Source organism: Nuphar pumila, chromosome 4 (genome assembly GCF_984573655.1).
Source record: "Nuphar pumila chromosome 4, dmNupPumi1.hap1.1, whole genome shotgun sequence".
In the NCBI taxonomy this organism is placed as follows: Eukaryota; Viridiplantae; Streptophyta; class Magnoliopsida; order Nymphaeales; family Nymphaeaceae; genus Nuphar; species Nuphar pumila.
Window position 1 is genome coordinate 33,189,085 of NC_143252.1, and position 15,013 is coordinate 33,204,097.

Sequence of the window (15,013 nt, forward strand, 5' to 3'; positions counted from 1 at the left end):
ACCTGAGGCCATCCAAGCAACCCATTTGGGTCTTTCGATTGCTCAAAATTATTATAAAAAAATGAAAGCCCAGATATGTTTCCTTGAAGTTGTTAATTACCTTGCTTTTTATGTTTTGATTGTCTAAGAAAAAAATAGATACGATGCATCTAAATGTCACATGTAACCCTTTGTTCTTCTAGCAGTTCTTCTTGTCTATCTTAAAAGTACATGATTTATGCAACGTGTCAGAGAAAACATGGCATGACAAGAAGTCAAGGACCCTGTGTGGAATCATAACTTTGTACATAATCTACTAACCGTATCATTGTTTTTAACTTTTCAAATTTAACAGTTTAGATTTATCAAATCATCAAAAAAATGTCAGAAGAAGGATCTTCAAGGACTCCAACAACATTCACCAAAGGAAAGGACCCTGTGTGGGATTTTGGTTTACCACTTGATAAGAAAAAGAAGAGGGTACAATGTACTTGGTGTACAAAACAAATGAGTGGTGGCATTAATAGACTTAAGTATCATCTTGCTGGTATTAAAGGAGAGGTGGAACCATGCGACAAAGTCGAAGAATCTGTAAGAAAAAAAATTGTAAAGATTTGGAGTCATTTAAGGAACACAAATTATATAAGAGAAATATTGTAAATGAGATTGGTTCCTTTGTTGAAGTAAATGATAATGATATGGACTTGTCAGATGAAAGTGATGAGTCTACTGAGAAAAGATATATAAAAGGGAAAAAATTGATGAATGATGCCCAAAAGCATAATCTTGATGCTTTTGTTCAAGTGAAGGCAGGGTCTCCATCAATAAAACAACTTGGAATAAAAGCAACTTTGGATAGAAAAGCTAGAGATAGGTTATGTTCAGCTATTGCGAGATTTTTTTATCATTCAGCCATTCCTTTCAACGCAGCCAATTCTCCTTATCTTACGAAGATGATTGAAGTTTGTTCCTCAGTAGGAATGGGATTGAAGCCACCTTCTTCATCTGAGATTTCTGGAAGATTATTACAAGAAGAAATTAAAAAATTTTGATGATTATTTCAAAGAATACAAGGAGTCTTGGGCTGAAATGGGTTGTTCTATTATGGCTGATGGCTGGAAAGATGCAACACAAAGGACATTGATAAATTTTTTGGTTCATTGTCCAAGGGGTATTTACTTCTTGAAATCAGTTGATGCAACAAGTATCGTGAAGAATCGAGAAAATTTATTAAAATTATTTGATGAAGTGGTGGAAACAATAGGTGCAAAGAATGTTGTTCAGGTATATCATTTTGTTCTTTTGTAATTTTCTATTGAACATTGCTATTTATAATTTGTCTAGTATGTTAATAATGTTTTGAAATTAAAAAATGGCAGATAACCACAGATAATGCAGCCAACTATCAAGCAGTTGGAAAGATGTTGGAGGATAGGAGGAAAACCATATTTTGGACTCCTTGTGCATCTCATTACATAGATCTCATGCTTGAAGATTTGTCTAAGATAAAAAGCATAGATGGATGTGTGGAAAAAGAAAAAAGGATCACGAAGTTCATCTACAATCATACTTTTGTTTTGAACCTAATGAGGACTCAATTTTCTAATAAGAAAGAAATTCTAAGACCGGTTACTACAAGATTTGCCACTAATTTTATCATGCTTCAATCTTTGCTAGAACATCGAAGTGGTCTTAGAAAAATGATAGCATCAGATGAATGGAACAATTCTAAATATTCAGCATTTGTTGAGGGAAAAGAGATGAAGGATATTATATTGAATAGTAATTTTTGAAGAGTCGTAGAATCAACTGTTAAAACTATAGAACCTCTGGTCAAAGTTTTGAGAATAGTTGATGGAGAAGAAAATCCTACAATGGGTTATCTTTATGAAGCTATGGATAGAGCCAAAGAGGCTATAAAAGAAATTCATGACAATGAGGAGAAAAAGTATAAACCTTATTGGAAAATAATTGACAATCGTTGGGAAAATCAACTTCATCACCCTCTTCATGCAGCAACATACTATCTCAATCCCAAATACCACTATAGTCCACAATTTTTTAAGGTATGTATTTGTTTATATCTTTTTATTAATTACTTTAAATTTTGAATATGAACTTTCTTTTATTAATTATCAATTAAATGTATTTGACTATTTGCACTATTTCATGTAATTCACAAAGCATCCTGAAGTAAGGCGTGGTTTAATTAAATGTATTGAGAAGTTGGAGCCAAATATTTCAGCTAGAGTAAGAGCATGCAAGCAACTTGAGTTATTTGAAGACGCAAGTGCAGATTTTGGTACTTCTATAGCTGTTATGACTAGAGATGAGCATAAGCCAGGTGATTTATCTTTAACATTATTGTTATGTTGTGTAAAAGAATATTTCTTTAATCAACTTTTAATTTTTGTGTGTTTTGGCTTTATGCAGCAATGTGGTGGAAAATGTATGGAATATGTGCCCCCGATCTTCAAAAAATTGTTATTCATATACTTAGTCAAACATGTTCTTCATCTAGATGTGAACGAAATTGGAGTATCTTTGATCAAATTCACACTAAGAGAAGAAATAGATTAGCTCAAAAGAAACTTAATGACTTAGTGTTTGTCCATTATAATTTACGTCTGAGAGAAAAGCAATTAAAGAGAACACGTCTTGACCCAATTTCTTTGGATAATATATATTTGCAAACACCAATTGATGAATGGGTCATGCAAGAAGGAGTTTTAGATGGAGATGAGGTAAAACCGTAAAAGTTTGTTTGATATTTTAACTTGATTAAATTTTTTTTTTAATTTAGTTTTTGTCTTTCTCTATTGCATGTTAACTCAAATGTGTCATATTTTATTGAATGAAGGATTTCTTAAGAGACTTGGAGATGGAAGTTGAAAACATTGAAGAAGCTAATCTTATTGATGATGAAGGTGGTGATGGAGTTGAAGATGAAGATGCAAGGGAAAATGCAACCACTAGTACTCCAATTTAGCCATTAATTTCTACTTCCAACTTAAGAATTGATTCAAATGAAGTTCCAAATAATAGCACTTCGCCTCTATTTGAGATTTGAGTCATTGACTCTTGACTTGAGAATTGAGATATCATATTTTGTAAAAGTGGATCAATTTTGGATGTTTGAAATTTGATTTTGTCATTGTGTTATGATCATTAACTTTATACTTGTGAATTTGTAATTTTGTTATATGGCCATGAGTCTAGTATGGTTATTGCTGAGATGCGAAAGTTGATTGCTGACATGCATTGGCAGATTGCTCAAGTATGATTATCTTTACTTTAGTTTTTACTCTTACTCTTGTAAGCTTTTAACTTAACTTTACTTTAGAGCTTGTTTCTATTGAAATATTGAAATATTGTTTTGCTTGGTTGTTCGATTTCTTGCTATTAGATGAGTAATTATAAGTTAGATATAGTTTTACTTGATGTTATTTTACTTATTAATCAATTACACTAGTAATTAAGTCATTCTACAAACTTTTATATGTTTAAATGATAATTTATATAGTATTTTTCTTTTAAAATCAAAAGTCAACAAAACTCGGTCTGAGTCACCGAGTTGACCCGCCAAGTCACGAGTCAATAAAGAACGAGTCAAGTTCCGAGTCACGGGTTTTAAAACCATGGTTCGAACAATCAACATGCCAAAATCTTTATAAATTTTCAAGACTCCAAATATCATTTTCTTTGATAAAAAAACGCATGATACAAGTGTTGATTCCTAATAAATCTACCATATTGAACACATCTATAGAGTTGAAATTGCGAAAAAAAATGTCAGACATTAAAAAAAACTGGCAATGATGTATCATTGTGCAATGAAGTTCAGGAAAAAATTTGTTGAGGAAAGATCAACACCACCCGCGATTTGTATGGAGCAGCACTGTGGACTAGTTCACTCTTCTAAAGTTTATCACAAGGGCTGGTAAATGAGCTGAACCAACTGAACAGACCCAGCTTAGGTTTGGGCCTAGGCAAGCCAGGCTTGAGTTGGCTTGGATTAAAAACAAATGTCACATATTTAAGGGAGGCTTTGATTGATAGAACAAAGCTACTCGGAACAAGCCAAGCAGCAGTTTTGCTTACAAACAATAAGTCTAGAGTCCAAATCCTATTGCTTACAACTTTGAAACAATTATTTATTTTGTAAATGAACCATCTCGAGCTTGAATCTGCAGGTTGGAGTCCAAATTCTACTCTTTTCAACTCCAAAAAAAATGTATTTTTAAAGGCAAGCTATCTTGAGATTAGCTTGGCCTCCTCATGAGCTCAACCTTGGTTCGGCTCAACACAAGAAACATGCCAAGCTCTCTCTCTCTCTCTCTGACCAAAACTAGGCTTGGTGAAGGTTCCTAACGATAGGATTGGGTTTGAGTTTGTAAGGACTCAACCAACTCAATAACGTCTAGTGGAGAACTTGACAAAAGTCTAATTCAGAGGGAGTTGACAATGATAATGGACTCTGGTTGTTGGGTGTACATATGCCCTGTATTCTAGGGATGGCAATGGAGCAGAGGAGAAAACGGAGCCCCGCCCTACCTCACCTCGATTGGACCAGGGATGGAGGTTAAAATCAAAACCCATGCGGGGATGGACTTACGTTTTCTCCCACCCTGCCCCGTCCTGTCCCATCTTGATCCCCACCTTGCCCCATACCGCCCCTTCCCCAATCCTTCTTTAGGGATGGCAATGGATCGAGGAGAAACGAGGCCTGGCCTGCCTCACTCTGTTTGGACCGGGGATGGAGAACATGAAATGGGGATGAAGGTAGGGATGGAGCTTAAAATCACACCTGTGTGAGAATGGAGGGCAGGATTTTGAGACAAAGCGGGGATGGAGACCTTGTCCCCCACCCCCGCCAGTCCACTGCCATCCCTACTGTATTCCTTGTTATGTGATATAAATTATAGATTGCACTAGACATTAGAGTCCATGGCAATGAAGCAGCTTGAGCAGAGGGTCACCAAGGGCCAAATGTCCTTGTTCTGGTTTTCAAGTATAGATACCTACTAGTCATTGTACCCAACACCCCCCCTTTTCTTATGATGAGGAACACTAGCTGAGAATCAGGTCACTTACCAACACCCTACAAGGTAAAGCCCGGGTGTGGTCACCAACACCCAAGCACTTACGGGTTAAAGGCAATCACACACTCAGTAGGAGTCGAACCTGTAACAAAGGAAGTCAAAGACAGGATGAATGGGTCAACACCTTCTCCCCAAGCCCGATGACACTCGGGTGACCAGGGCGGGTGTAGGATGATCCCCTATTGTTCATTTCCAATATATGCTCGATCTTCTCTCATCATCCTGTGGGCTCTGGAAACAATGTCGACCACTTTTCTGGTCTGTCACAAATTCCTTGTATCTCACTATCCAAAACAATGCTATGCAAATATTTTGCACTAAAGACTCCATGTGCAGTTAAAGACACCCGTAGATTTTGAACTCATGACATCCCTTCAGCTTGGTGACAGTTCATGAGTTGCCTTACCAAATAAGCAGTCCTCGTGAGCAAGAGAGAGCCAAAATCTATCCTACAACTACAAAGATTTGATCAAAAGGCAAGAAGAATCCACTCTAACCATGTCTTTCTCCATTCAACTTGCTCTAACGCTCCCAACTATTCAACTCACACTATCCAATCCACAACAGAATTAGCAAGTCTACAAAAACCTTCAGTTGTGGAAAGGGTTCTGACTACACAACAAGGATCCCTACATTGTTATTAGGGATGCAAACAGATCAGTTCAGCAACAGCTAAATAAATAGAGAGTTGGATCCGGACTAGATCTGAAATAGCCAAAAATTGCAAAACCTCCCTCCTGAATTAGACCCATTTGCATCCCTAATTGTTATAATTGACACATTGTTCGAATAACAAAAAACAAGGTCACTTTGAACAAATTATGTATGATAACAATGATAATTCATGGTGATGGGCAGTCTAGGGAGGATGGGACTGATCAACCTCAATATCATATACATAGATGACAGTACCTCAAGATATGAACGTCGATGGCATCATGCAAGCTGAACTTCATGAAACTAGAAGCAAAAGATTTTACCTAAAACACATTTTTTGAGTTGCCAAACAAGAAAAAGAACATGCACTGATATCATATTTCTAAGTTAAGTCGAAAAGAAAAATCCAATTATTCCAAAAACCTTATAGCAGAAATGTCACAACTTTGGTTCCAAAATGAAACATTATAGTTGTTTTTGGACATGCCAAAAAGAATAAAAATCTCAGATCTTTTGTTCGTCGAATGTAATTATTTTTGTGAACTCTATAATGATGCCATTAGGATGGTGATTCTCTAACGATGCCATTAGGATGGTGATTCTCTAATGATGTTGTTGGAGTGGTGATTCTCTAATGATGTTGTTGGAGTGGTGATTCTCCAACAATGTCGTTAGTGTGGTGATTTTCTAACGATGCCAATTGGGGTGGTAATTCTCTAATGATGTTGTTGGAGTGGTGATTCTCCAACAATACTGTTAGGGTGGTGATTCTATAACGATGTCATTAGGGGGATAATTCTCTAATGATGATATCAGAGTGGTGATTCAACAAAATAGTATCGTTAGAGTGTCAATTCTCTAACGATGGTCGTCTAGAATGGTGATTTTCTGATGGTAGCGGCCTTAGGTGGTGTTGCCTGAGGTCGGTCGAAGAATATATATAGAGATTGAGGTATTGCACAGATAAATTTTATTGTGACATTATTTGAATTGTGCATCGTACAATCAAGAACTTTGAAATATTACTAAGGATATTACTTAGCAAGCATGATTGTGGAACCTAATGATTAACTATTATTATATTCCTGTCCTGATAGATGGCATGGGCGGTCAGGTGCAATGATATCATGGACACGGTGAACAACCTTGCAAAGGTTGTGCAACAATAGGTGGTTGCAATGCAACAGATGGGTGCGAACCTCCAACATGTGGCTCAAGGTAGGCAGAGCATAGGTGAGGTCACCTACAAGCGCTTTATGGAAATGGATCCTCCTGCTTTTAAGGGTAAGACGAACCTTGAAGCTGCTGAGACATGGATACGTGAGATAGAACATATTTTTTGCATTCTAAATGTACCAAATGAGCAAAAGATAAATTTCGGTACCTATCATTTGAAGGACCACGCTGAGAAGTGGTGGGACACGATCCTTGTGGTTAAGTTCCAAAACATGAATGTTACGTGAGATGAGTTTGTAGAGGTTTTTAACTCTGCATATTTTCCTAAGAATGAACGAAGTAAGAAGATACAAGAATTTTTAGACCTACAGCAAGGGACAACAACCCTGGTAGACTACATTATTAAGTTTTGTTGTTTGAAATGATATTGCCCAAATGTATACGTCATGGAAGATGATCGATCAATGAAGTTTGCTCGTGGGTTAAAGCCAACTTTGAGGACTAAGGTGTTCACACGAGAGCCAAAATCACTAGATGAGGTCATCGAAGTAGCGACCTTGTTGGAAGAAGACTTGGTCAAGGAGCAGAAAAACCAGTGGAATAAACCCGGGCAACAAACCAAGGTTTATGTGAGTACTTGTGAGAAGAATCCTAGTGGAAGGGAGTTCACACCACCTGCTAAAAAGCATAAGCGACAGAAAGGCTACCCAAACCGTCAGCAACAAAGGCAATCACAACAATCAAACGTCCAACAAATTTGTCAATGGTGCAATAAGGATCATCCCTTCGGAGTTTGCCCTCTCTATACTGGCAAGTGTTTCAAATATGGGCAACCAAAGTATATTGCTAAGTTTTGCCCGAAAAAGTCTACTGAAGATTTAGTTTAAGTTGACTAGACCCCTTGAAAGAGAAGATATATGAGTTTATTTGTTTAGTCCTTGAATCAAATTTTGAGGACAAAATTCTTTTAAGGGAGAGAAAATGTAAACCCCAAGAATTTATGATATTTTGTAAGAGCATTAATTATTCAAAAAGGGGGTAAATTTCTCTTCTTGTAGTGTTATAACTAATGATATAATGAATAAAATAGGATTTTGACTTTTGACATTGCCCAAAAAGATTTCCACAAAAGAACATATGGGGGAAATCCAGAAACTGGAATGCAGAAAAGATACCCCAATCTATTTGTTTAGTCCTTGTAACGAATTTCGAAGACGAAATTCCTTTTAAGGGGGAAAGGATGTAAAACCTGCAAATTTTGATAATTATCAAATAAATAAATATTAAAAATCTTCAAAATAAATACGGTAACGTGATATGAATTTGATCCAAATGGATCTTGAATCCAAACAGGATCAAATGGATCGAGTATTTGGATTCAGATACAATGAATAGATTTGGATCCTGGATGGATCCGAAACCCAATTAGAACTCAATTGGATCTTAATGGATCCAAATATGGTCGAATCTCAATCAAGATCCAAAAATCTAGTTAGCAGGTTCAGAAGATCTAAAATATAATGTTATCCAACTCGTATTTGAGATTCATCGAAAACCAATTCGTATATAAATGAATTAACAAAGACCAATAATGCAACAAGAGGTGAAGTGGTGTTGTGGCAAAAGATGTTGCCTAGTTTTGAGGTAACCCGAGTTCAAATCTCATTGAGCACATACACGGATTTTAGCAAGAGGACGTGGCTTTTTGTCAAAAATACCTAACATCTATAAAGATTTAAGTAAATTAAGTAATATATGAATTGCAACGAAATAGAAAGTAGTGCACTGGTGGGTTTCGTTGCCCCTTTGGGATGAGGACTCAAGTTCAAATCCCCTTGTGTATTAGGATTTTTACGGAAATACTTTATAACCAACAAAAAATTTTGTAACTTCTCATAAATACAAAATTTATGGCAACACACGTTTCAAGGGAAGGAGGCTGGCCAAATTCCCAAATGGGAAACCCAATAAAGATATTAAACAAAAAAAAGGGGTTTTGAAAAGTTTTCCCTTTAATGGGTCATCTCATAAATGTTAAGGGAAAACACAAAGAGAAAGAAATGGAAAAAACATGTTAATGTGTTTCTTTCTTTGGAAGGAGGATCCAACCCCCCTCTCATACCCATGAATTTAAAATTGGAAGTTACAAAGAATAATGACAAGGGGGGGTTTCAAGAAAAAAATAAATGGAAATTAAGAAGAGTTTTCAAAACCGGGTAGAGGAGCAGGTTGTTCCCTCTTCATTCTCTGTTTCCTCTTCTCATCCTCTCCTCTCTAATCTCTCTCTATCTCTCATCTTCTTCTCTGCTTGTCTCCCTTTTTCCTGCTTTATGCTTGGGCTCTGGAGGACAGCTGGGTGTTTGGGTCATGCTAGGCATTGAGGATAGGGGCTTCACCTTCAAGGAATAGTTGCTTATGTGAAGGAGCTGCTGCAGAAGATAGACCAGCAGTTGAACCATCTACCCTAGCTGAACATGTGCAAGTCGGATTCTATATTTTTCTAAAGATATGAGGTAGAAAAATGGTGGTGCTAGTGTTGTGCATAGAACTAGTATGCATAGAGGCATGTTGTGAGGGTTCTAGGCAGCAAGATACCCATCCAGATCAGTCATACTGGTTTGATATGGATTTTGTAAATAAAGCACTTTAGGAAACATATTTGAAAACAAAAATGAAATAGGTTTTATTTATTTCTCTGATTTTTGTTACTTGCAGTATGTTTAGCATTAAAGTTTTGGGTTTTAAAGTTGCTAAAGAAGATCTCTATAATTATTTTTATAGAGAAAGAAAAAAAAATAAAGGAGGACACACACACAGATTTGTGTTATTCTCTGCACTCTTATGTTGTGTGCAGGAACACACAAATCTGCATTTTTCTGTGGCATGTCTCTAGTGTATGCAAGAATGCACAGATCTATGTCGGTTTCCCCTGTACGCACCTATTGTGCACATAAACACATAGGGTGCATCCATTTTTTCATAATACATCTCTACTGGGCACACCAACGCATGGGGTTGCATTCATATCCCAACAAACATCATTGTGTATGGACCTGTATTAGGGTATTTTTGTTTTTGCGCATCCTTACTAATCACATGCACACTTGTCTGTGTCCTTGTGTTGAAAAAGAAGAAGTTAATCTAAGGTAGTTTGTTTGGGGCTAGAGGTGACAAGGGTTTTGGTGTGTACACACGTCAATAGATCTACATTTTTTTGTGTATATATGATCTCTATGTTTTTGTATATATATATATATATATATATATATATATATATATATATATATATTCAGATCTTGGAGTTTTGCCTATATTCCAGTCTGCATTTTTATATTTTGCACACATTAATGTGCACACCTACTAACACACATCTGCATTTTTGTTATATATATGCTTATGGAGCATCCATGCATAAGTCGACATATTTATATTGTATATATATCACCATGTGTTGTGTTATTATTGTGCAGAATAGGCATGAGTATTGGTAGTGCATTTTATTAAGATGAAAAGGGAAGATAGGCAAAGTTCTATATAGAATTAACACACAAACCCGTGTATGATTAAAACATAGGTTTGTGTGTGGTTGTGCCGACATATGAGTGTAGTTTGTTGCACACTAAGATCTGTATTTGTCTTCTTTTTTTATACCATACATGTGTTTTTCTACCTAGTGGTGATCTAGGCCTTAACCTGTATGTTTTCTTGCTCATTTGGAACCTGTCTGGTTTGGACAGCAAAGAATCATGTATAGGGTTGTTGCGGTAACCTATACACCTAATTTTATGTTTTCTCTGTAAACGATAAGTGTTTTGATGAATAAATATGTTCTCTGCTATGTATATGTTTTTGTTTTTGTTTTTGTTTTTGTACTCATGTTCGAGTATTGTTGTATACACAGATTTTTCTTAAGGCATCATTCCTGCATTTTTGTTGGGTGGGTGTGTACATAGAATGTTTAAATGCCTACATCCATGTGGATTGGCTGATGCTAATCAGACTGATCATTTTGCACAAAATCTTTCGAATATGTGTTTCGTATGCCCAAAATATGTGTTTTCATTGTGCATGGACAAGACATATTATAACAGCTAGTATGCACTTTTGTTGGGTACACATATGAAGGGAATTCTTGAAAAAAAAAATAACTAGCATCCGTGTTTTTTCTTTCTGAGCTTGTGTTTGGCTGTTCTCATGCATCTGCAAATTTTCCCTTGAGCATATATTTTTGTATACAGCTTAGTCATGTATAGGGGCCAAATTGATGAGAGGCATATGCATATCGATCTAGTATGAGTATGTGTTGTTTTGAGTAGATGTATGCTAATGTACAATATTTCAAATATGACATGCATGATATCAAAAGGAAATTGCCAATGCATTATATTGGAAATAGGCAATGCATGTTAAAGAATGGTTTGAGTACATGTATGCTAGTACACGATATTTCAAATATGCCATTCATGATATCGAAAGGAAATTGCCAATGCATGATATTGGAAATAGGCAATAGATGTTAAAGAAACATGTAAATGAATGATATGCTAGTGAGCAATGTTAAAACATGCATACGAAGGTTGTTTGATTATGCTCAGGCATAATGTTACAGTATGTGTGGTACGCATATTATTAGTGATTTAAACTCTTGCATAAAGGTGCCCAAAATGGAGGCAAGTAACCCTGAAGTTGGTAAACTGTGTATGTTTTAGGCCAATGGTGTTTGATATTAGGTTTCAAACAAGATAAATGTTTAATTATTTTATGTATGAGAATAGATGTGTGTTTCTATGTATGATTGGTTCTATTCATATGCACTATGCTACTGTTTTTCCTTCTGGGGCCATTGATACCAACCCCTTACTATATAAAATTTTAGGTGAAGGGTAGCCACACTGGAGCGGTTGCGGAATTGCTGCGGGGAGCCACATGAACTATCTGATACTTTTCAAATATTGTTGACATTTGTCATTGTTTTATGGTTACCATTCTGATTGTTTTACCATAAATAAATTGAGTACTGAATAAATGATTTCAATTTTTGCATGGTATGATTTGTTGTTCCAATACCTGTAACTCACCCAACTTGTCTAACTTAAACTAAAAGAATATTTCTATTATGAAAAAAAAAATTGACATGTATTTTTGAGTTAGAATTTTGGGGCGTTACATTTAGACTCGATGTGTTTTTATGTTGTTATTTGTTAAAAAAATTAAAAGCATTTAAAAAATTCAACTATTTTTCGGGTTATAAAAAATGGTGTGTTACAGAGAGATAGACCCATCTAGTTGACCCGACTACATCAGGTCTAATTGTGTTAACCATTGTCACCTAGGTACGGGTATGGAGTGTACGACATGGCAATTCCATTGTAGGTATGAGGACATGGATATATATTAAATATCACATAAATATAAAATAAAATCAAAATAAACTAAGTATAATCTAAATATATATGTTGTATCTAAAATATAAAGATATAAACAGAAAATATAATTATAAATTGAATACAGTCTTTTATGTGCAGAGGGTAAAATGGTGTGTTCTGGTGTCGATTCCGTGTCAACACAGGGACACGTGTGTCGACATGGGGACATGCGTGTAAAATGGCATGTCCCAGTACCATAGGTTAACCATGTAAAAATGTAATTATTTTCCCCCATGGGTGTTCATTGATCATTTTTGTGCTACATGGTTATAAGAGGGTGCAAATAGAATTGAACCAGATAGCTTATTCAAATTCAACACATTAATTTCAAACATGGATCTTAAAATAATATTTAAATGGTTGAATTGAATTTGAACTTATATGACTAGATTATTCTTGACTCGTTTAGACCAGAGTCATAAGACCAATATTTTCTATCAGATCTAAGATCAAACTGAATGAGATTGCACTCATGACATATACAACCTTTGTCCCCAACAAATTTGTTTATTTGATCCATACTGCCATATAAAATTTAAATCAAGATCCCATGACACTACGTATAGTTCAGATCAAGACACTGATTCAAAGCTGTTAAAATGTTACTACTCAAATCTATCATGATCCAGCCCGTATCTGACCTATTTGCACCCTCAAAATTTAGGATATCCAAAACCAATGTTACAAATGCTTAGTATCTAGATTTTCACAATGAAGAAAAGTCTCATGATAAATAAAGAACATTGAAAAAGATCTTGAGAAAATTCAGAACATAAATAGGTTTTAAACATATATATATTTTAAAAAATATAAAACATATATATATATACATAAAACAATTTATATCCAATATAAGCAATTAAAAATGAGTAATATCATAATATTTTCAAATTATGCAATATCTTGAAAAATAATATAATTTTTTTATAATTTTTTATAATTTTATCAGTTTTTGGATGATGAAATATCCACGCAGAGAGATGTATCCATTCCATACTTTTTATTCTTGACATGCTAATATGAAAATTTGGTAGTGGAAAACCATAGTAGTAAAAAAATAAAAGAACATATATAAATAGTTTTGTTAAATATGTATGGCAGTCAAGCATGAAGCCATGGAGCACTTATAAGCTGGCAAACATATGGGCAAGTGAGATGCCATCTAATATATGTATATATATATATATATATTTATAATTTTATCAGTTTTTGGATGATGAAATATCCACGCAGAGAGATGTATCCATTCCATACTTTTTATTCTTGGCATGCTAATATGAAAATTTGGTAGTGGAACACCATAGTAGTAAAAAAATAAAAGAACATCTGCAAATAGTTTTGTTAAATATGTATGGCAGTCAAGCATGAAGCCATGGAGCACTTATAAGCTGGCAAACACATGGGCAAGTGAGATGCCATCTAATATATATATATATATATATATATATATATATATATATAATGCATCAACAATCATCTAAAACAATGACGATCCATAGTCAGATGTCTCCTAAAAGAACCAAGGTACATTCACAAGACACAAAAAAGGAGTTGATCAACTGATCATGCTAAAAAAAAAACCAACATGACCTCAAAAGTATTTATTTGTAAGTTTGGATGTGCTACTTGTCTGGTAAGAGCAGCTAGTGTTGGGAAAAATTGTGTGGGCCTAGATATGATAAGTCACACGATATATGTTGTCTATGGTTTAGGCCCTCTTTATGCGATTTAATTTGGTTGGGCCATGTGATATCTCATATGATGTGGTATTATGTGAAGAGACCTCTTATGCCCTTTTCTATCAATTTTTAATTCTATGATGGGCTGAATTGAAAATAGACTCTCAAGTAGTTACAATTAGATTATGGTCCCCAAACCTTATATAGTAGCTTTCTCTTCAAGCTCCCCGTCATTAACAAGAGAAATCAATCGATCTCTCATAAGGTTTAGAGAAAGGCAAGGGCACATATACAGGTTCTAAAAGATCATACTCGTTAAAGATCTGTCAAAGCACCAATGGATTCAGGTACGCTTCGGTATTAAGATTTGGTTTCAGTCTTGCTTTCAACGATTTAACAAAAACATGTTTGACGGTCCTTTTAGTTTTTTGGTGAATTTAAAATCCAACAATTGGTATCAGAGTGGCTTGTTCTCAATAAATCATTAAAATATTTGATTTCAATAAATATTTCTTTTTTTTATGGTGACGATCCGTCATGATTGAATTTGGGGCACGAGCAGAGGAGGGTCAATTGGTCGTTTCTTATGCCATTCAGTTTTGCCCAAATCTAGGGAGGGTCGATTGACCCTCTCCTTAGGGTTTTGCAAACAGGCGGGAGGGTTGATTGGCCCTCCCTCTTGTGTGTGTTAGATCGCCATCAGTTGGCAAAGGGGGCTTACCCCTGTTCTGGTTGCCAGACCGGAAGGGCCATCAAGCCCTTCCCTTCTCTTGTTAATCATGCAGAAGGGTCGCTCGACCCTTCCCCATTTTTTTGAATTGGTCGGATGGCATGCGGCAGAGAGCCCCCTATTTTTCATATTGTCGAACGACAGAAGAGGGCCCTCTGTCACCCTGATTGCCGAATGGAGGACTGACTGTTGCCATTCAAATCTAGACATCGAAGGAGTGTGTCGCCATTCAGATCGTCGGCCGACAAGGCGTATCGCCATCAA